Here is a 23,473-nt window from a genome sequence, read left to right as displayed (position 1 = left end):
TGGCGGGAGGGGGCGGGGATCGTCAGTAACAAGGGAGGGGCGGGGTTCCGCTCCCTAACAGGGTCGACATACCCCAGCCCCGGCGGAGAAGAGGGGGGCGTCGGCTTCCAGCCGTGTGGACTCACCCGAAGTGAAGTGGGCGACCCCAGGGCAGGGGATGCCACTCCTGGACTGAGGATGAATCCGCCACGTGTCGCCACGCGTGCCCCTGTGGGGGGCGCACCTGTCCCCATCTGTTCTAGCTCCCCAGCTTCCAGCTCGCGCGACACCAAGAGGGGAGTCCTCAGACTCCAGGGTTACCGGCCCTCGGGCCCCTCCCACAAGGTCCCCTAACTGGGAAATGATATCCTAGGAGGAAAATCTAGGGGGGGCGAGAAAAGGGGCTGTTCCTAAGATGTGTCTGATCCCGCGTGTTACCGTGGGAGTCCCACCTACCTACTCCCATCCAACTGCTCTCAACCCACAGTCTGGAACCCACATTGCTTCCCAAGCCAGGCAGACACATCTCCCATTATAATCAACTCCCTAGAGGCACCCACTTCTCCCGTGTCGTTTCCACACATGGCCCCCTCACAAGCAAGCAGCCCTTGCTCAAACGCCTTTCATGCACCAGAGCACAAGCTTTGAGCAGGCCCACCAGGCCCTGACTGCAGCCCGCACACACAGAAATCACTTCAAGACACAGCCCGGGTTTCATTGTCAATCAGATTAGTGACAGAATAGAAACAGACAAGTCAATAAATCAAGTCTAGAAACAGTTCCAATGTTGTCTATCATAAACCTCTTATCCTCCCGAGTCTCGGATGCTTAAGCGATAGGCATTTTTGTCTTAGAAGTAAAGTCAATTTCTCCCCAGAAATGTTGTAGCCCTGAAGCAGATTCCAACATTTTCTTTTCGCTATGCTGAGAAGGTAGCAGCTTCACTTTACCATCATCTCCCTGGGTACTACTTCAGTGTCTCCCTCACTCTTAGACTCATAGCCGCCTTTTGAGGGAGTGAAGAGTCCCTCAAAGGGAAGGGGGCTCAAAACTGGGAGAGTGGAGAATGATATGATGGCAAAACTGAGAACCCCCTAGGATTCCCAGGACCCCAAATCTCAAAATATTTGTTGAGTTTCTGCTTTATGCATATTCTAGTTGGTATTACAGGACAGTGCTTCTCAAATTTTAATGTGAACATGGCTAACTTGTTCAATTGCAGTTTCTGATTCTGTAAGTCTAGCTGGGTGGGGTCTCAGACTGTAGTTCTAATAGGCTCTCAGGTGATATAGATGCTGCTGGTCCCCGCATACACTTTGAGTAGCAGGGCTGTAGGAAATACTGAAATATCTGATATTCTGCCTGACTTCATGAAGTATATAGAGAAAATAACATATGCACATTGTAAAAATAGGCAGCTTTAAAAATTGACAGTGATAATAAATACCAGAAGAATGGTCCAGTTAATCCATATTGGAGGGTCTCAATTACCAGGTGTCTGACTCCTGAGTCAAAGAGTTGTAGGCCGGAGTCAGATCTCTGGGCAAGATACTCAGTACCATTGAACCTTACTTTCCTTATATCTGCAAAGGGCATGATGACTGTTGTGTGACGATTAGGGGAAGTGATGGATGTGAACAGGCTTTGAAAATTGTAAAATGCTTTCAGTGGTAGGTGTCAAATGAAGCCACATATGTTTAAGAAGTACAGCTGACAGTTCAGAGGACTAGAATCAATGAAGTCTGCACAAAAGAAGACAGACTTCATGGAGGAGGTAGAACTGAACTGGGTAGCATTTAGACAGGTAAAGCAAAGGAGTGAAAGGTCATTCCAAACTAGGAGGTCAGCATTAACTGAGCGAAGGCATTGAGATGGGAACCAGAATGCCACAAAGAAGGAGAGGATTCATAGTGGGGAAGAGTAGAAAATAAAGTTAGATGGAGAGGGGAAAGATATCATAAAGGTCGAGTTTAAATGATAATTAAAAATCTATACTCGTAATACCTATATGCATCATGTACTTAATCTTGTTTTAAATTATCTGTTAATGCATTTTCCTGCCCCACCAGAGTGTGGGCTCCTGGAAGCAGGCATTGTTGAGCACTTCATGGGGCCAGGCAGCTTGCTAGGAACCAGGGATACAGAGGTGAGGCGGTCATAGCAAAGCTCCTCTGAGATTTGGGTGGAATTGGCCAGATCCAAAGGGTTGCATGTTAATGTTAAGCATGTCAATCATTACGCCATAGAATCAGGCTTCTGAAGTGGAACAGGGTGTTCTCCTCATGTAGTGCAGAGCCTATCATGTGGCAGGAGCTTTACAATGCTGAAATGGATAATTTCTCGTTCTTATTTTATATAGCTATAATTGTAGTATGTACAATTTTATGTCCTTATTTGTTTACTTAACATTGAATAATTTCCCCATTTTTGTTATGTAATTTTTATTTTCTTCCAACTTTTTCAAAAAATTTTAAACCTACAGAAGAGTTGAAAGAAAGTACGGTGGAAATCTGTCTACACTTCACCTAGATTCATATTTGCTCTATCCATTTTTCTTTTTTTCCTTAACCATTTGATTTCAAGTTGCAACTATCATGACACTTCAGCTCTAAATACTTCGGCAGTCATTTCCTAAGAATAAGAAATTCTTTTTTAGGGCCATAAGACCATTATCACCATAGCATTTTCTATTATACAGTCTATATTAATTTTTTTCTATTTGCCTCCCAAAATATCATATATATACACACAGATATAGATATATATATGTATGTATATATAGATATACATATATATATACATATATATATCTAGAACGTCAAGATTACCCCATTGCATTTGTTTAACTTTCTTTAGTCTCTTTTAATCTCGAACAGTTCTCCATTTTATTGTTGCTAATTTGTTTTACATGACATTGATTGTTTTGCAGTGCCCAGGGCAGTTGTCATGTAGAATGTCCCACATTCTGGATTTTCCCATAGTTTCCTCATGATTAGATTCAGGTTAAATATTTTTGAAAAAACTTTTTAGTTTTGAAAAGACGACTACATAGGGGATGTTGTGGACTTCCCAGTGTGTCAGACTGGCAAGCCAATAGTGCATATTTGTCCCTTTATTGGTGATGCTAGGTTTGATCCCTTGGTTAAGTTGGAGTTCATCAACTTACAAATTAAAGTGAGTTCTGGTGTGATGATGTCTTAAGACCTTTTAACTATGTGCTCCCAACAATGTTTTACCCAGTGGTTTTAGCTTCCATGATGATCTATGCTTACATTTGTTATTATACTGGGATTGTAAAATGGTGACTCTCTAGTTCTGTCATTTCTTCTGTGTTTATTATCTGAAATTTTTCTGTAAAGAACAGTCCCCCCCCACCCCTTTCTTCTCTGCCTCTGTCTCCCTCCCTCTCTCCCCCCTTCCCTCCCTACCTCCCATGGTCTCAAAAATTCCTTTTTTTTATTCAATGTGATGTAATTCATTACTATTCAATATTCTTTTTGATGATCAAATTGTCCCAAATTTGTCCAATAGAAGCTCTTTCAGAAGGCTTCTGTGTCCTTTTGACTTGGTTCCATCAATCTTTAAGTACTTACTCGCATTCTCACACAAGATATTCCAGACTCAACTTGTACTTCCCCTGCTGCAGACTTGTAATCAGTCATTTCTTTAAGAGAATCTTACTCTTTTTAGTTGGAAATGATATTTAAAAGTTGACTTTATACTTTAAAAATGACTGTTTAATAGATCATCAAATGAACATACCTTAGTTTACTTCAGCATTTTTTTTTTGAGCCTTTGGTCTATTTCCATTCTCCTTCTTTTTAAATAACTTGTAATAAACATTTATGCAGATAACTTTTCCAAATTTAGGATTCCTTTGGCGAGATTCCCAAAAGTGGAATTATTGGGGCAAAGAGTATACATTTTTTTCTGATTCTTGATACTTTTCAGTTGCTCTCATGGAAGGTTTTAAAAGTCAAGAATGACTTCTAAGCGTCAAACCCAATGATTTTGTCCCAATCCTCTTTCTCCTTTGTGGCATTTGCGTCTGCTGACCTCCTCTGTGTTTGAAACCACCTTCTCCCAAACTTTCTGTAAAATGACACTCTTTTCCTTCTCCTACTTTCTCTCAGGCCACATCCTCTCTTCCTCCCTTAACCTTTTCAATTTGTGCATGCCCAAGGCCTAATCCTTAGCCCTCACTTTTCTTACTGGTTACTGATTAGGGTGTCCTCACTTCTGTTTGCCTAACTTTGGATGTCCAGTCCTGTCCTGAGCTCTGATTCCTTCTAGGTTTTGCCTTCTTCTAAGTCTGGTCCTTGCCTTGCCTTGGGCCCATCTCTGTCCACAATGTTGGGAGAATAAACATATCCTAGTACACTTACATATGCACTCTGTTCTTAGAGATTCTGGATGTAGATGGAGCTTCATTTGGGCAAAGTTTTCGCTATTTGTCTTATATGAAAATGACATGGTTCCATGTTGAAAGAATATAATTTAAAGCAAACCCGGCCACTTCACTCATTTATGGACTCCATAAGAAACCTCTGTTCAAATATTTGGGGAGAGGCTGCATGCTTGGAACACAGACATAGTAAGATTCAATTCTGCCTTCAATGAACTTGAATTTTCTAACTTCATTGCTTTATGACTTCAGTTGGATCTTGACAATAAGATTGGGGAAGAGATGGAAGTAGAGGGTCTCCAAATGGATTACCAAGTCAAGTCCCTCTTCCCAATGCCAAACCAGGGATGCTTCCCAGCTCTTTCAGCCTGAAATCAAAATAGGGCTGCTTCCCTGTAGAGCCCAAGCTCCCATCCAAAGGTTTTTATGGGCACAGGAAGGAATCCCTTTCCCCTAGTTTACCTACCCAAACTTCTCCCACCCTCTCCAGCAGGAAGCCAGGGCCCGGAGAGAAAAAGGACAGGATCAGGATGGGTGGAGATTCCCTCCAGGTATGTGTACTCTTTTCTGTAAAGGGAGATTGCTTACCAGTACAAATCTATTACCTCAAGTTCTGTCTGACTTCTGGAGAGGGGAAAGAAGGGAAGAGGAGAGGGGAAAGAAGGGAAAAAGCAAGGGAGAATATATTTGCATATACATTTAAGTATTTGTTTATACAAGGACTGTCATGGAAAGATTTACTGGAAACTGGCACTAATTGGGTGGGGTGAAAAGTGAAAGGAAGACTTATTTTCGCTGGACTCGTGCGCATGTATTCTCTATTTAAAAATGAACAACCTAATTTTTAAAAAATGCATGAAAAGAAAAACAATTGCAAGGTCACGGGAGCGCTGTTTAACTTGTGTAGAATGAGTTAGACTCCGATTTTTGACTGTGATCTGAAGCTGTATTCAGAGTGTTAAACGAGAATTACTGGAGGTGGGCTACCTTAGAGGTGGCTCAATTTTCAAAGTAGAGAGATGCGGTGGTTTATGTCAAGAAAAGTGAAGCGAGTTATAATATACACAAAATATTACCGGCCAGGATTAAAAAAAAGGAATTTAAAAAGCTAAGCCCCTTGCCGTGCCATTGTTCCCACAATGCCGTGACTCGGATTCGAACCGAGGTTGCTGCGGCCACAACGCAGAGTACTAACCACTATACGATCACGGCGAGCTACCGGGGCTGTGGAAGCACGGCTTTCTGAGTATCCTCTTCAATAATTATAGGACTTCGTAGTCTGCGCGTCACCAAAAGGCCCGCCTATGGGGCGGAGTTCCAGCCTAAGGCCGAGTCTGAAAATGTGCAGACGCACTGCGCCCTCGCCAGTTGCTCGGGTTCTTTCTTGTTTTGGTTTATTAGCCAAAGCAGATGGTGATGGTGCAGTGGGGGAAGGGCAGGTTCCTTGTGAATGAAGTGGAAGTTTAAGGGGAATTACTTGGCCACCCAGGGGCCGGACTCGCCGGAGCTAACAGTGTTCATAAGCTGTGTAATTCCCATTCCTTGGAGGACGACCCAGGAGACCCTTGGGCCTGCAGGGGAAGCTTCTCAGGGGTTCTCTTCCCTGCTGATTCCCCCAGGAGTGACCCAAGGCCGCCTCTGCGGAGGAGGTGGACGCCTCCAGAACCCGGCTGGCCCCGTAGCAAGGACTCGAACGCATCTCACCTTGCCGTTCCCCTCCCGCTCAACTCCCACTTCTTTACTGCTTTTCTTACTCCCCCAACGGATCCAAATCTTCCCTCCGCAGTGCTCCCACTGGACCCGGTGCCCACCTCTGCTGTACCCCTGCGCATCAGCGGGGTCAGGGCCAGGGCCGGGTTTTACTTTCTGTACATTAGTGCCCCCGGGACTCTTAATAACTAGGCCGAGTTCACAGTAGGCAGTGGCATTTTGCTAAACAGAACGTGCCACCGGTTTTAACAAGTAAATCCACAGTGACCACGCATCCCTCCAAAGTCATCTGCTCTAATCAGCCTCCCCCCTCCCCCCCCCCCCCCCCCCACCGTACAGAATCGCCAGAGGGATCTTGCGATCCTTTTACCCATCCCTCACTCCCATCCCCCAGACTGCAGGAAATTCGTCTACCTTTCCCAGCTCATTTCCTGGCCCTAACTCAGTGTCGTTTCTCCTTCCTTCCTTCCTTCCTTCCTTCCTTCCTTCCTTCCTTCCTTCCTCCCTCCCTTCCTTCCACTCAACAGGTCCTTGAGAACCGTCTACTACCTGTCAGGCCAGGGCCTTTGGGCGTCGTGGGGGTGGGCAAGAGAGATTTACAAAGAGAAATTAGGATAGTTCTTTAAGCCTTTGCACAAGAGATTATCCTGGCTGCTTGACCCTTTCTGCCTGTAGGAGCTACTATAAAGGTCACCATCTCTGCGAAGCGTTCTCTTCCTAGGAATTGGGAGTCCGTTTCCAGTGCTGCCAGGGAAATTTGTACATATCTGTCACCACACAGCCTTGTGAGTTCTCTGTGCTTTGTCATCAAGAATGGTAACGCTCGTAGCCCCAGAGTAACCGGTAGCCTTTATTTGTCGAAAGTCCACAGACAGAGCTGGCGAAAACGTCATTTCCCACGGTCACAAAATGATCAGGATCCATTTCCCAGGATGTTGTTAAAAACTCGAGATTAAAAAAACGGAGTGGAACGGTAAAAGGTGCACCCCTTGCCGTGTCATTGCTTTTCCAATGCCGTGACTCGGATTCGAACCGAGGTTGCTGCGGCCACAACGCAGAGTACTAACCACTATACGATCACGGCGAGCTACCGGGGTTCCAAGCTCTTCCTCCCTCGTCTGACATCTTCTGTGTTGGAAGCCCCGCCCCTCGACATGTCATTGTTTCCGCCCATTTCACATCACTGCTCCCCGCGTGTACGCAGGCGCATTAGTCTCCTTGCTTTCTTGATTTCAGTCTCCACTCGCCCGCAGTCCGGATCTCACAGCTTCATCTCCCGGGAAGCTGTTCTGGAGGTTTCCCTTCCCTCCCCCCGCATCTCGAAGGAAGTTGGGCGGTGGGTCGGAGCTGATCTTCCTACTTGTAGAATTTAAGAGACAGCCCCATTCCCAACCAGAGTCCGTTCAGATAATGTGAGCACCAGGACACGGTGGGTGTGAAAGGGACCCGGGGCCACCATTTGGGCGACCCCGAGGCCCCACATCCGTACCAGCTCCGTGAGAGTCCGATCATAGGCCTGGCATCAGAGTAGTACTTTCGTTTGCAAAGCACTTTTAGGTCCTTTCTTTTACGGTCTCCGTGCGGAGACCAGCAGAGACTTGGGCCTTGGAGTTCACGGCGCCCCTACTCGACTTTGGGGCTGGAAGGACCTAGTTAACAACGGTCAGTCTCAGAACACTAGAATGGCAGTCTTGTGGACGAGTACAGCATTCGGCACGCCGATCTTCGTGGCGTTCCGGTAGCTCGCCGTGATCGTATAGTGGTTAGTACTCTGCGTTGTGGCCGCAGCAACCTCGGTTCGAATCCGAGTCACGGCATTGTGGCAACAATGGCACGGCAAGGGCGCCCTTTTAGATCAGGTGTACCACATTTCTTCTGTTATGTCCTATCTGAATTCGACTTTAGTCAGAACCTAAATTAAAATGCGGCAAAAAATGAACTATGGGGCTTTAGTTTCTCATTCTAGTTCTTTATCTGCCAGTGAATCAGCCAACCTTCTTCGTGGTGTGCTTGTTTTAGGACATTATTCTGTGTGCTTTTTCTCTTTTCTCATTTGGCCCCTATCAAGGGTCAAATCATACATTGCGTTCTCTACACGTCAATATTTTGGAGTGTAGGGGTTATAGGAACAATGTACAAACACTTAGTAAGGGTTAGAAGAGTTCAGAGTACACAATACACTGTGACAAGTGCAAAATATGACCGCACCGGAGGGGCTGGTTTCCATAGCCACTATGAGGAATGCTAATGAGATTGTGGCCTCCATCTCCACAACTTCCTAGGTGAGATAGTATTTTCCCCTTGAGGATATTTTTCCTAATCTACCTCAGGTTTAAAGCGAATTTTATTTGTTAGTTGGCTTATGAGCACTTAAAAAAAAATCCAAACTCAACAAATTTAGGTCTATCATCTGGCATTAGGCAAAATGGAAGTTTTGGATATGGCTCTCAAGCTGGCAGTATCTGTATCAATGTCAAGGAGGGAATGAGGTAGTGAGGAATGAGTCTCTCTAGCTGCTCCCAGGGGACCTGGGAGGTGGCAAAGCAAGTCAGGAAGCATTCCTTGGAGAGATGGACATTGCAGTGGGGTTGTGACCCCTTTACCCACACTATCAGCAAAGACTTACTGAATAGCTTGTAAGAGGAAAATACTGTTGAGGGCTGTAATATTCCCAGATCTCCCCACTGACAGTTTCCTAAATTTAATGAATTTAAAGACACACAACAGGACAGCTCAGATCAAGAGAGAACAGAATGGGGAAGGTGAGACTGAGAAATTGCCAGACTTTGGATGACTGATTTAAGGGTTTTTTTATATAGGAAATCAACATCACCAACAAAAAAAGAACCAGCCAACAGAAATGTGACAACTCATTCCTCTGATCACTTATCAAATAACTACACTGAAGGCTTTTAAATCTGCAGGCTGGAATAAGGTGTCAGGTTGGGAAGCAAGGACAGACTCTGTTTTTCACCCTGATGACCCTGCCCCCATCTCCCTACTTTCCTGCAGCTGCCTGGGTACTGGGCAATGAGCTGCCCCCAGAATCTGGAGAGAAAATCTGGAATAGTCACTCTCTAATAGTATTATCAGTAAAAACAGTCAACCAAGAAAATATAAACCACAAACACTCTATCTGAGGTAACCCACTCTAGCCTTTCACATCCATCCAAGGTGATTGAAGTGTATTCTCAGGGCAGGAATGCTCAAAAGAGAGCTAAACAGAAAGTTCCTGGTTGCAGGAAGAGTAATAGATGGGGAAGGTGTTCTTCTGTACTTCCAACTGCTAATCTTCTTGGCAGGTACAACAATTATCCTGCAGATGGCTGCATCTAGCTCTCAAAATTTCATTATACCCTTTTCTAAGGTCACTCACTTGATTCCCCTTGCTCTGATTTCAGGCCCACAAAATAGACTTTTGATAATGATTTGACTGCCCATGTAGACGTTCCTGTAGGGCAGAGCATTGCTCTGAACAAGCTTAGCTGCTCTTACTGTTGGTTCTTGATTTGGATTCTTAAGAATCTGGTTGGTATAATTCATTTCCCTGGAGTCTTCTTATCTCTGAGTACACTGACAAAATGGAGTTTCTAGGCTGGCAAAGATGAGAATTAGAGACCCTGACCTTGGACGACCTCATCTGCTGCTTTAAGACACCCTCTCTGAGCAGTCAGCACTTTCCATCCCTTGACCTCTTACTTTAAACCCACGTTTTGTAGTTTTTGATTCTGGCAATGTGGTCCTTTCAATCTGTTCTTTAGGTCTCAGCACTGGGCAAGAGGCAGGCAAACCTTCAAGGGGCAAACCCTGAAGATGCTAACTGTGATTTATAAACTTCCCTACATTATTCATCTGCACTTTAAAGTTTGAGAAGTGCTGCTCTCGTCTAGAGCAACTACCTGGCACTTCTACAGCCCTTTATCGTCGTTCATCTTGTGAGTACTTGGGTCTACTAGAAGGGACCTGCACGAGTCTACCGGGCCTCATTGATGAGGGTGACACTGAGGTTTTGAGGATGAGAAGATGGATATCTAGGGGGAGTCGCGGAAAGGCCCATGTGTGGGGGAATCTAGGGAGCAGGCAGCAGCTCAGGACTTCCACTAGGAGGCGCTGCATCCCAGGAAGTGGGTGTCGAGTGCTAAGGCTGGAAGCTCTATCCCGCACTTGTGGCCCACAGCCCAGAGGCCAGAGGGGTGCGATTTTAGGGTCCCAAGAAGGAATCCCTGGCCTCCAAAAGTTGAAGGATCCAGGAACTGATCTAGGCACTAGGGAATTAATCCTGAACAAGACAAAGACTACCTCCCTGACTTGCTCATTGATTCTTAAAAGCTCTTTAACAGGGCACAGAAACCACGTGGGTACTTCCTGACTTTGTTCCCAGTGAGGAAGCAGATCTCAGATCCTTTCTTGAGGACAGATTTTGATCAGGCTGGAAAGAGGAAGACAGAGGATGGAGAAAAGGGAAAAGAGAAAGGGGGCATTAGCTCTAAAGACTGTTGGCTTCCTGTTTATCTGTGCTGTCCTTCATCAGTACATGTCTCAAGTATGGCCCCTCCTCTCCATGCCCCAGTCTGATGAAGGTTGGACTCCATTTCCCTCTCCTTTTCTCAAAAAGATGATATGGACAGTGATTTCCTTGGGCAGAATTGGATTGGGACTGCTTGCGGAGGTGGGAGAGGAGTGAAGAGAGAAGATGGTAGCCACCATTCCATTACAACTTTCTCGCAGGCACAGTTCCACTCTTTTACACCCCAGAGTGCAGACCCTCCACCTAGAATAGTTCTTGAGAACTCAGCCTGTGGCCTGAATTATAGGTGGAGTTTGTAGACTTCAAACCTGGTGCCAGACTGGTGGTCCTTTCCTATTATTAATTAGTTATCTTAATTCATTTTAGCAGAATGCTGGATTACACTTATCTTTGTTGTAACACTGTTTGCAGAATGCTTTTTCAGGAACTGGAGCAACTTCCTGAGAAGATGTGAACCGAGGGGCTGAATCAGTCCCCTCACCGTGCAATGCTCAATCAATGCCCTCTGGGACTTCAGGGGAGCCAGGGGGCAAGTGTGGTACCTACCAACTGGAGGTTTGTAATTCTATTTGAGAAAATACCCAACTGTCTGGATTCATTTCTAAGATTTCCACTTAACAGCAGTTGGGCAAGTTGCGTAACTTCTCTAAGCTCCAGCATTTGTAAAACAGGGGCTTAAAAAAGCAGTAATTACCTCATAAGGGGTTGGGAGGACTCAGTGAAATAATGTATGAAAGACCCTTGGCTCAGAGTTTGGCACCACGTAAGCTCTCCATAAAGGTTAACTGTGATAATTAATAATTGAATTTATTGATGATTATGCTAGGTCATGGACTCTGTGAGCATTTTCTCCTTCCCCATAGGACTTTGTCAAATTCTAATGTTCTGACATAGACAGTACTTGACAAAAACCTCACCAGTGTCTGGGCTGGGCCCATGGTGCCTGGGTGCCAAGCTCAAGCGGGCCTCCGAGGCAGGCGGCATTCACTTGCCATGGCATGGAGTGTTTTTCTTTTATAAAAATAAGACTCCTCAGAGTGCTTTTATTTTCATATCCTGCAGTGTTCCTAAAATAATTAAAAAAATAAAAAAACTAACGCTTTTTCAGACCTACGATGTATTGCAGCCCTTTTTAAAGGTCAGGGATATTTGGAAGATTAATTTTTTAAAAAGCTTAGTTACCTTAAATGAGAAAGTATAGCATTTAATTTGGCTATATAATTATTAAGGAATAACAGATATATTTTTTGGTCTGAATGTTGTAGTCATGTGGCAAAAGGATTATTTGATACTGTAATAACTATGTATGGTGTCAGATGGATACTAGATTTATTGGGGTGATAGACGGGAGGGGAGTTGGGGGATGGTGAAAAAGGCAAAGGGATTAAGAAGTACAAATTGGTAGTTACAAAATAGTCATGGGGATGTCAAGTAAAACATAGGGAATGTAGTCATATAATAACTATGTATAGTGCCAGGTGGGTACTAGACTAGTCAGGGGGGGTTGCTTCTTAAATTATACAAATGTCTAATCACTATGCTGCACACCTGAAATTAATATAATGTTGAATGTCAACTGTAACTGAAAAATTTTTAAAAGTGGGGGAAAGGTGAAGGGCAATAAGTGGTCCAAGTTTCCAGGTGTAAAATCTGGAATAAGTCATGGGATGTAACGTACAACATGGAAAATGTAGTTAATAATATTGTGATAGCGTGGTACGGTGTCAGATGGTTGCTGGACTTAGGGTGATCACTTCTTTAGGTACATAAATGTAGAACAACTATGGTGTATACCTAAAACTGATATAATGTTGTATGTTAGCTATGTTTTTTAATAAAAATTTTAAAAAAGATTATTTGACTGTTTATGTTCAATACATTTATTTGCTTCTAATCCCCCAATAATTCATTATGTAATAAACACACACACATAAACACACACACACATACACACACACACACACAATTATGGTCAGACAATTAAGTTCACGAACTCATCCTAGAACAAGTGCTACATACTTCATTCTGAATATCACTACGGTCACCTTTGAAGTACTCCACTTGGGAAGCTATGCATTGACGCCAGTTCCTAGTCCACCCTTCAAAGCAATTTTGGAACTCTTTTTTTGGAATGGCCATCAGAGCTGTCGTCGTATTACCCTTGATGTCCTGAATGTCATCAAAATGTCTTCTTTTCAATATTTCTTTTATCTTTGGATAAAGAAAGAAGCCATTGGGGGACTGATCAGGTGAATAGGGAGGGTTTCCCATGCTGGCTAAAACCTCCCTCCCAGATAATGCCGTGTGAGCTGGTGTGTTGTTGTAATGCAAGAGCCATGAATTGTTGGTGAAAAGTTCAGGTCGTCTAAGTTTTTCATGCAGCCTTTTCAGCACTTCCAAATAGTAAACTTAGTTAACTGTTTTTCCAGTTGGTACAAATTCATAATGAATAATCCCTCTGATATCAAAAAAGGTTAGCAACATCATCGCAACCATTTCGCGAACTTAACTGTCAGACCTCATATATAATTTATTATATGCAATAGATCTGAACAGCTATTTTCTTAAGGAAATGCACATTATCATCCTGTGCATTTTCTAAATCACAAAAGATCTTTTGACAAAGAATTCAAACCTAGGACTCGTAACATGGGAAAAGGAGCTCCCCCTAATTTCTCTTTTTAAGACAGTCAATGTTACAGACATAATGTCCACTTCCCTTAAGGGAACAATAGCTCTTGCTTGACAGGAAGAAATATGGTTTCAGCAAAGATCCTGCTGCTCTAAATTTGTTAAAAAGCAGACTTAATGTTCTGTTTCAATTCCTGCATCAAATATATGGGAAGATATTTGTAGTCACATTCATAAGGAAATCTGTAAACTGATGAGTGAAGTATCTTTGAGCCTTGTGTCAGTTAAAAAATGAACTTTGTGCTTTCAAAAGTATGCATTTCACGTGGTTGGAAACAAAGTCAAGTTTCTGAAAGATCTCTTTTTAATGGTCAAAATTATACAGACTAAAGTAAAACAAAAGCTGTACGGTGGTAGTTGTATATTGTTATGGTCTGCATGTTTGTATCCCCCCTACCCACCACCACTTGAGTGTTGAAGCCCTAACCCCCACTGTTACGGTATGTGGAAATGTGGCCTTTGGGACATAATTAAGTTAGATAAGGTCATGAGAGTAGGGCCCCCCTGGTGGGATTAATGCCCTTAGAAGAAGAAAAACCAGAGAGCTCACCCACTCTCTCTGTCATGTGTGGCCACAGCAAGAATGAGGCCATCTGCAAAACAGGAAGAGAGCTCTTATCAGAATCCAGGCATGCTGCACCCTGTTCTTAGACTTCCAGCCTCCAGAACTGTGAGCAAGAAATTTCTGGTGTTTAAGCTCCTCTATGGTATTTTGTTATGGCAGCCCAAGCAGACTAATACACCCGTAAACTTTCCAGACCAGAGTGGAGCACTGCAAAGTTAAATAGAAGGAGAGATGGGAAATACAGAGGTAAGGGTTTGAGGGAGAGACAGAGAAGAGAGAGGGAGGAAGGTAGAGTCAGAGAGATAAGAGAAATTACCAACAGCAAGTAAAAGCAGAGGACAGGAAAGAAGACAGAAATCCCAAACGACAGGGCAGACAGGTTATAAATCCTTAGGACTTAACCATACTCTCACTCTGCTTTCTGTGGTCAGATAACATTTGCTTGATCTTTCAATTAGGTATTTTAAAAAACTCTGCTGAAAAAGCAGGTTGTCCAGCTCATGGTCATTGAATTGGGCAAGCCCAGCACACCCTTCACACATTCAGTGACTTATCACTGTAAAAGGAACCTGCATATGGGACAAAGCTAGAGAGAAAAAGACCTTAAGTTCCTTGCAGGCAAAATTCAACAAGCATGCCCTTCTCTCTACCTAGAGCCCCAGCAACCACCATATTGTTCCACTTCTTCCTCTCCTCTTCTCCTTGCTCCTCCTAAGATACCCTAATAATTCCTGCTGTATTACTTATTTAGGACAAGATAGCCATCACCCAGTGAATGCTTACTTTGTACCAGGCAGGCACTATGCTAAGTGCTGTATACTTTTCAAATAACAGACATTCTCACTTTCCTTTGCTCCAGACAATCTAGGCACATATTCTAGGAGTTTCTGTTTTTCAACAAATAATTTTTACACAGCTTGTGTGTGCTAGGTTCTGGGGTCTTTGCTCTAATGGAACTTCAGAGACAAAGAGTCAATCAAGATAATTTAAAAAAAAACAACACCCACAATTTGCAATGAGGAATTCTACTGCCAGTTTCCCTTCCAGACTACAATATAAAACATTATGACAAACAGCAATATTAGACAAAACTATAAAAGATGTCATATTATTGACACATGAGTAGCTCAGGCAATAAAAGAGGATTTTGAGTTCACTAGGGCCTGAAATAGAGTCCAAAGGCTTTCAGGAAAAGGGGAGTCATCTGAATTAGATCTTAAAGGACGAGTGTATGAGAATAGGAAGAGATGACGGAGGCATGGGAGGCTGGGGCAGGATGAGTAGAGAGTTGTGTAAGAGCAAGGACTTTGGGCTCAAACTTAGCTCTATTATTTGCTCACTTTGGTACTTTGGCAAATTGTTTCATCTCTCTAAGCTTCAGTTTCCTCATCTGGAAAACAGGGATAGCAATTTTTCTCAAAGGTGTGTGGTCAGGATTAGATAAGAAAATGTGTGAAATGCATTTCAGGTATGGAACATTGCCTGAAATATGATAAGTGAACAATATAGCTTTAAAAAAAAGGTAAAGGATCTATATTGGGATCTTTACACTTTAGCTATTAAATTTTTCGGAGCACCTTACCATTTATACAAATAGTTTTTTCCTTTCACTTTTTTCTAATTCAATCATGCCCAATTTTGTAGGCAGATGTGCTTATCATCACTTTCATTTTGCAGAAATGTTAATTAAGGCTCAAGGAAGTTAAATACTTTTTCCAAAGTCATGAGGTCACTGTACCCATGGAGCCTCTGACTACAAATTGTTCCAATCATGTCTTGCAAGTAAAAATCCCCAAGAGAGATAAACCCCGAAATGCTTCATAACCAATAGGATTAATTATTATCACTTGTTTTCGAAACAAGGGTAGATTTTCACCAATGGTGTCATGCGGGATCTCTGGTCCCGCTCCCCACATAAGAACGCAGGACATGGTGAGGCCAAAAAGGAACATCCATGGAGCCATAGATGGGGGAGTCATACCACTATAGTCTTGCTGGTGGCATCCGCGTCTCTGCAATCCGCGCTTGCTAGCTCAGCCACCATCTCCTTGCTAGCCCCCATTTTTTGCTAGCATAGCCACAGCAGTTATATTAGTGGCCACTGGCTCACTGGTTACAGCTGACGGCCAAGTAGCCACAACTGATGGCCATCCGATCACAGTTGATGGCCATTTACTACCTGAGCCAGCACTTTTCTATGTGAGGCCGAGAGCCTGGAAACTGCACGCCTGTCTCTGTCCCCACACTCCACTCCTACAGAGTCTCGCCTCACTATCTACGTGACAAGCATCTTCTGCGAGGGGCCCTGTGCGAGAAGCCTGGAGGTGAATGCAATATCCTGGACACAGCCAGTGTTTCTCAGGGCACCACCAGTCCTTCTGGGCACAGCCAGACTTCCTGGGCTTCTTAGGGTACCCCCAGATTCCCCGGACACAGCCAGGATTTCTCAGGGCACTGCCACTCTCTCTGGGCACAGCCAGACTTCCTGGGCTCAGCCAGGGCTCTCAGGGCACTGCCACTCTCTCTGGGCTCAGCCAGACTTCCTGGATTCAGCCAGGGCTCTCAGGGGACTGCCACTTTCTCTGGGCCTCTCAGGGTACCGTGCTGGAACACAGCGGCTCACAGTCAAGGTACTTACATATTCTCGATGGCGGCCGGTCAAGACACAAAAGCAAACATCCGCCAGTTCCACTACATGGTTGTATGTTAAAGCGGTCCATTAAATTAGGGATAGAAGGCAATTCTCCATTGTGGGGACAGAGCCCCAGAGAGCAGTTTCCAGGCTATCCACCTCACATAGAAAGGTGCTGGCTCAGGTAGTAAATGGCCATCAACTGTGATTGGATGGCCATCAGTTGTGGCTACTTGGCCATCAGCTGTAACCAGTGAGCCATTGGGCACTAATATAACTGCTGTGGCTACGCTAACAAAAAATGGGGGCTGGCAAGAAGATGGTGGCTGAGCTAGCAAGTGCGGATTGCAGAGACGCGGATGCCACCAGCGAGACTATAGTGGTATGACTCCCCCATCTATGGCTCCGTGGATGTTCCTTTTTGGCCTCACCATGTCCTGCGTTCTTATGTGGGGAGCGGGACCAGAGACCCCGCAGGCCACCCCGTGTGACATCCATAGTCCATAGTCATTCGCCAGGGCTGTCCTGCAGTGAGGGACGACCTTGACCTCACCCTCAGTTCCCACAGAGGGCTCAGCAAGCTTTCCTTCCTGGGACTACAAGTCCTGAATCCCGGTTGCCTCAGCAAGCACTTCCCAGCCCACAGGACCGCATAGACCCTGGCTTTCTCCGTCTTATGCTGGTTGGGAAACCATCCAGTTCCTTCCACCCCTCCACAGGGGTCCAGCTGTACGGCAGCTGCTCCTCCTGGTCTTCCTGAGATTGAGTGTTCATATGCACAAACCACTCCACTGCCCTTTGGAGAGCTTTGGCCGGCACCGTACACTGCTCCCTGCACAATTTGTCACGCCAGGTGTCATGCGGGGTGGCCTGCAGGGTCTCTGATCCCGCTCCCCACATAAGAACGCAGGACATGGTGAGGCCAAAAAGAAACACCCACGGAGCCACAGATGGGGGAGTCATACTACTATAGTCTCGCTGGTGGCATCCGCCTCTCTGCAATCCGCGCTTGCAGGCTCAGCCACCATCTTCTTGCTAGCCCCCATTTTCTGCTAGCGTAGCCACAGCAGATATATTAGTGGCCAACGGCTCACTGGTTACAGCTGATGGCCAAGTAGCCACAGCTGATGGCCATCCAATCACAGTTGATGGCCATTTACTACCTGAGCCAGCACCTTTCCACGTGAGGCCGAGAGCCTGGAAACTGCACTCTTGACTCTGTCCCCACAAATGGGATACAGTTAGAGTATCTAGGAGAAAGGTCAGGAGTAGGACACCAACATTAATTTTCTTAGACTTTGTCACCTCACAGTTTAGCCACGGAAATCAGTCAACTGTAAATCAATAAGGAATACTAGAGGTCAGGCTTTTCTAATCAGAATCCAAGCCAAAAGTCTCCCAAGGAGTTCAACAAATAGAGATCAAAGATTCTCATCCACAGTATGATTAACTGTGGAAGGTGGTTGTTGACGCTGAGTCTCTAGAAGACGTGAGCGTGCCTGTAGGGCCTCACTGGGTTCTTCACAAGCCTCGTCCATTCCCATTACACAGCTGAGACTGCTTACCCACCTGTTCCCTGACACACATGCCCTTAGCACTGTTTGCCTGGGACACCAGTTCTGCTCTGCAAGGACTGAGGCAGCCCCCACAGGTGTTCTGGAACCTATTTTCCCAGAGCTCTCTCTATCACAGCTTTCTCAGGTGGAACACTGCAAAGTTAAATAGAAAGATGGGAAACAGAAAGGAAGGGGTTTGAGGGAGAGACAGAGAAGAGAGAGGGAGGAAGATAGAGTCAGAGAGGTAAGATAAATTACCAACGGCAAGTAAAAGCAGAGGACAGGAAAGAAGACAGAAATCCCTAATACCAGGGCAGACAAGTTATAACTCCTTATTCCATATTCTCCCTCTGCTTTCAGTGGTCAGATAACATTTGCTTGATCTTTCAATTAGGTATTTTAAAAATCTCTGCTGAAAAAACAGGTTGTCCAGCACATGGTTATTGAATTGGCCAAGCCCAGTGTCACAGTATGAAGGGGCATTTATCATCTCCGTCCTCTATTTCCACACCTTTCACACATTCAGTGTCTTATCACTCTGAAAGGAACCCAAATATGGGACAAAGCTAGAAAGAAAAGGACCTTAAGTTTCTTGCAGGCAAAATTCAAAAAGCATCAGGATTCCATGAGAAATGGCAAACATTTCAAGTAATAAACCATAATTAGATATATAAGACATTATGAAAATAATGGAGTCCTTGGAAAACACTTGTTATCACCATCACTTAAAACCTGCCATTTTAACTGCCCCCAGTAATTCAAATGGCTTTGGGATTCAGGGTCAACCCTATCCAATTTGTGACATGGAAGAAATGTATCTTTAAATGCTTTCCTTTGCATTCTACTCCATGTCTCTTTTTCTCCTTCACAAGCTCTTCCCTCAAGGAATATCCCCCATGGTGACAGGGCCTTAGCTCTAACACAAACTCTATACCTAGTTCTAACACATACATAACTTCAACACAAGGCCAAGTGAGGGAAAGTGCCAATGAGGGTGGAGGTGGGGTGACACACAGAGAGAAGTTATAAGGAATGCTTTACTTAGGGGATAATGGAGGGATTTGGGATGAGGTGGTATCTGAGAAGATAATAGTAAGTTCTTGTTTAGAACATATTGGCACTGAGACACCAGTGGGTCATTTAAGTGCAAATGACTTTCAGGCTTCTGGGAAGACAGAACTGTGGAAGGAGACTTCTCAAGGTCAGGGTTAGAGAGAGAAACTGGATGTCATTTCCATAGAATGGGAGGTGAGTGATAGGCTGTTGGGTTCACTGAGGGCCTGAATGCACAATCAGCAGAACACTGAGTCCTTATGCCGTGCCCACCAGGCACTGCCTATGGCTTGATGACTTACAATACCTGCTGACTTGCAGTTATGTGCAGCAGGAAGATGTTAAAGGTCAATTTTGCTAAAAAAATTTATATAACGCTATAATTTGCTGTTCCACACCCCCCAGATAACAACATTTTATGATCCTGGCTGGTGCCAAGGCCAGAAGGAATTGAGCAAGGAAGGAACAGGAGGGACTCCAAGGTCTCCTCCTTGGTACTTTGATACATTCAACCATCTTCTTGGAAGTAGTATAATTTTCAAATCTCTCCTCGTGCTTAACAGATAACAAGATAATGTAATATATCCACTCAAAAGCCAATGATGAGAAAGTTAGAATTTTCAGTTTGTTGGCTCTCTGCCTTTCCTCTCAAGGAACTTCCCCTCTGGTAATAGAGAACAAAGGCTCTAACTCAAATTATAAGCTCTATACCTCGTTTTAACAAATTTTCACATTTTCTCCAGAGGTGGCTAAATGACATTAGTACTACATTAACACTGGCAGACTGAAGCAGTATAAAGAACTTCTTAAAGCTCAAGAAGGGGTCACCCACGTGGGAAGACTTCAGGGGTGCCAGAAGGATGCTAGCTCCTTTCTTTAGTGCATGATGTCTTCTTAGATAATTGATTTTAGACCTTTTTTTCTTTTGTAATATAAGTACTGCTTCAGTTGTATTTCGTAGATTTTGATATATTTTCATTTCCATTTAATTATTTTCTAATTTCCCTTGTGACTTCTTTGACTCAGGTTATTTACAAGTATCACGTTTAATTTCCAAATATTTAGGGACTGTCAAGATATCTTTTTGTTAATGATTCCTAATTAATACCTTTTTGTCTTAGGGCATATTTTGTATGATATCAATTCTTTTAAATGTTCTAAGGGCTCAGAATATGGACTATCCTGGTAAATGTTCTGTATGCACCTAAAGTCAATATACTCCCAATTCCTCCCTCGCATTGTTTGAATGATTTTCAGATATTGAACCATCCTTGCATCCCTGGAATAAATCACAATTGACCATGGTAGATGATCCTTTTCATGTACTGTTGAATTTGCTTTGCAGTCTGATATCTCCAATATCTAAGTCACTTATGAATTTGTTTCTATTATATGTGTTTTTTTTTTTCTCTCTTGGTTTTGGTCAATTGGTCCTATTTTTTTTTAGAATATCTCTTATAATTTTAAAGTAGATGCTGGACATTATAATTGTAAATTTATGGAGGCTCTGGATGATGTTATATATACTTGAAGAGTGTTAGTATTTCTCTCGTCAGGTGTATAGGGTAGAAATGGATTGACCTGATCCTGTTAAGGCTTTGTTTTATGCTTGTTATTTCAGCTTTGCCTTTCCCCTAGGGCATAGCTTTTATTCCGAAGGTGTTTCTTATTATTAGGCTATGGCCCTTTTAGGGTCTCAGTAGAAAGACTGATGTGTTTATCAAGGTCCACATCCAGTGGGGCTTGAAACTAACACTTACCTCATCAGCACCACACAGCTGCTGAAATCTCTTCTCAGGTCTTTAGCACGCCAGCTACTGTTTTTTGCTGTTTCTTGGTGTCTTGTTTTGAACATATACAACTTATAAGTTGACCATGACTTGAAAACTTGGTTGCAGGTTTTTTCCTTCTTTTGATGATTTTCCCCTCAAATTGCAGCCATTTTGGCTGCCCCAAACTCCAAACTCTAGCTCTCTTCAACCTTATAGACTGCTTGGGTATTATTTCGCTGCATTGTGATTTGGAAAATAAAATGCCCTCAGAAAAAGAGCTAGCACAAATGTGGAATTCAACTCCTATGCTTCCCTTTTCTTCAGGATCGTAGACCCTCAAGTCCTGTCTCCATTGGTCACTCTGCAATACTTGGAAACTGCTGTTTTATATATTTTATCTAGCTTTTTTTTGTTGTCTTCAGGAGGAAGGTTTGGAAGCGTTTGAGAAGACTGGTATTAATTCTAAATACCAATTCAGATGTGATCCCTCAGGATACATCTATCATTCTTTAAAGACAAACTACTCCATTAAGACCAACATTGGAAGTTCCTGAGGAAGTTCTAGTTCTGCCTGCTTCTTCCAGTAATCAAGAGAGACGTAAAAGCAGGGAGAATAAAATCATATATTATTTATTCCCTACTAATTTCCCAGATGGGTTTGTGGTAGGCCACCTAATTTTCCGGAGTAACTCCTAGGCTTTAGGAGAGTTAAGGCCCAGCTTCCATGGAAATGACCAGAGCCAGCCTCTAATCTTGGCTCCACCCTAATTAGCTGTATGACTTCAGACAAATTGTTCATCTTTTTTGAATCCATTTTTCTTTGTACCTAAAATAGGATTAGTAGCTGACTTGCTTACAGGAATGTTATGAGGATAAACAGTGAAAGGATAGAAAAATCTTTTGAAAGACTATGAAAGGCTGCAGAAACAGAGGTTGTCTATTACTTTTCATCCAACAGCCTAGAAATAGCACAAAACTGGGAATAAGGATCCCAGGATTTGGATTTGGCTTAGTCACTATCTAGCTGCTGACTCTGGGTAAATCAATTCTTTCTTCCTGATGTGTAAATTGAGAGAGTTTATCAAACTATAAATAATAAGGCAAAAAGAAAACAATTATAAAATGAAACCCAGGACTGGCCTGGTGGCTCGGGTGGTTGGAGCACCGCGCTGAGGTCGCAGGTTTGATTCCCACATGGGCCAGTGAGCTGCGCCCTCTACAGCTAAGATTGTGAACAACAGCTCTCCCTAGAGCTAGGCTGCCGTGAGCAGCCGGTCGTTGGTGAGCTGCCATGGGCTCCTGTGTGCCGCCAAGGGGTGCTGTGCTGCCATGGGCTACCATGTGCTGCCAGGAGCGGCCAGTGGCCAGCGTCTGTGGCCGGTAGCCAGCGTGAGCGGCTGTGGGCTGCTGTGTGCTGCTGTGAGTGGCTGGTAGCCAGGTGAGTGGCGGGCAGCCAGCATGAGCAGCTGGCTGGTGAGAGCTGCCATGAGCTGCTGAGTGCTGCCGTGGGCTACCGTGTCCCGTGGGCCAGTGTGAGCGGCTGGTGGCCAGCATGAGTGGCTGGCGGCCATCGTGAGCTGCTGTGGGCTACCGTGTGCTGCCACGAGTGGCCGGCAGCTGGCGAGAGCTGCCGTGAGCGGACGACCAACGACTGGTGACTGACTGCCTCAGTAGGGAGGTGGGGGTGGGAAGCGCAAGGCTCATAACACCAGCATGGACCGGGGAGCTGTGTCCCACACAACTAGACTGAGTAACAAAGGCTTGAACGGGAGGAGAGGGGACGTGGAAGAAGGGGGAGCGGGAAATGAAACCCAAGTTTGTTCGTGAGCCAGTAGTTAATTGAGGGGAGGTAGCCATCAGATTAATTTCTTTTTGGCAGTTGGGTTATGTCAATAATACCTGCATTGAAAGGAATCTTGGTGCCCTTGAAAAGTGAGATTAGTACTGTAGAAGATGAATATGGATTTTTACACCTTCTACAGGAAAAGAAAGTGGGAAGAGGGAGAGTGAGAGAAGAGAGAGATGTGATAACTGGCATCATTTCACCTGGACTGAATGCTAGGACCTGTGCCAATCATTACGCTTGTGGCTGGCCCCAGAACTGGCAATTATCTACCATGTTTCCCTGAAAATAAGACCTAGTTGGACAATCAGCTCTGATGCGTCTTTTGGAGCAAAAATTAATATAAGACCCAGTCTTATTTTACTGTAAGACCGGGTCTTTATAATATAACGTAAGGTAACGTAACGTACCATAACATAACATAATATAATACAGGATCTTATATTAATTTTTGCTCCAAAAGACGCATTAGAGCTGATTGTCTGGCTAGGTCTTATTTTCGGGGAAACACAGTAAGATAAAAATGAAAAACAGAGATAAAGTATGAGTCAGGATGAGTAAGAGAGACATCACAATCACATTGGGATAACATCAGATTGAAAATATCCATCATTTTCCTGAATTACTATAAGACCTTACAATAGTAGCCTATAGTTGTAAGGTCATCTACTCTTTTCCAAATTCTTTTTCTATATGAAATTATTTAATTATCATAATAATCTTGCGAGATAGCATTAAG

General features: G+C 44.0%; 1 long non-coding RNA gene and 3 other non-coding genes across 4 annotated transcripts in view; 1 reads left to right on the top strand and 3 right to left on the bottom strand.

Annotated features, from left to right (window-relative positions):
• Window positions 1-5,524: 5,524 nt before the first annotated feature.
• On the bottom strand, window positions 5,525-5,596 carry TRNAH-GUG (transfer RNA histidin (anticodon GUG)). Its single transcript has one exon. It is a non-coding gene; the product is annotated as a tRNA-His (tRNA).
• Window positions 5,597-7,106: 1,510 nt separating this feature from the next.
• TRNAH-GUG (transfer RNA histidin (anticodon GUG)) lies at window positions 7,107-7,178 on the bottom strand. The gene has a single exon. It is a non-coding gene; the product is annotated as a tRNA-His (tRNA).
• Window positions 7,179-7,839: 661 nt separating this feature from the next.
• TRNAH-GUG (transfer RNA histidin (anticodon GUG)) lies at window positions 7,840-7,911 on the top strand. Its single transcript has one exon. It is a non-coding gene; the product is annotated as a tRNA-His (tRNA).
• Window positions 7,912-13,762: 5,851 nt separating this feature from the next.
• Window positions 13,763-23,473, bottom strand: part of LOC117022929 (uncharacterized) — a 40,152-nt gene continuing 30,441 nt past the window's right edge. The window contains exon 6 of the long non-coding RNA XR_004423146.1: window positions 13,763-13,906. This is a non-coding gene — a long non-coding RNA (uncharacterized LOC117022929). The remainder of the gene's footprint in view (window positions 13,907-23,473) is intronic.

Source organism: Rhinolophus ferrumequinum, chromosome 6 (genome assembly GCF_004115265.2).
Source record: "Rhinolophus ferrumequinum isolate MPI-CBG mRhiFer1 chromosome 6, mRhiFer1_v1.p, whole genome shotgun sequence".
Taxonomy (NCBI): Eukaryota; Metazoa; Chordata; class Mammalia; order Chiroptera; family Rhinolophidae; genus Rhinolophus; species Rhinolophus ferrumequinum.
The sequence above is the reverse complement of the archived record's forward strand: the minus strand, read 5'-3'. Positions and strand labels throughout refer to the sequence as shown.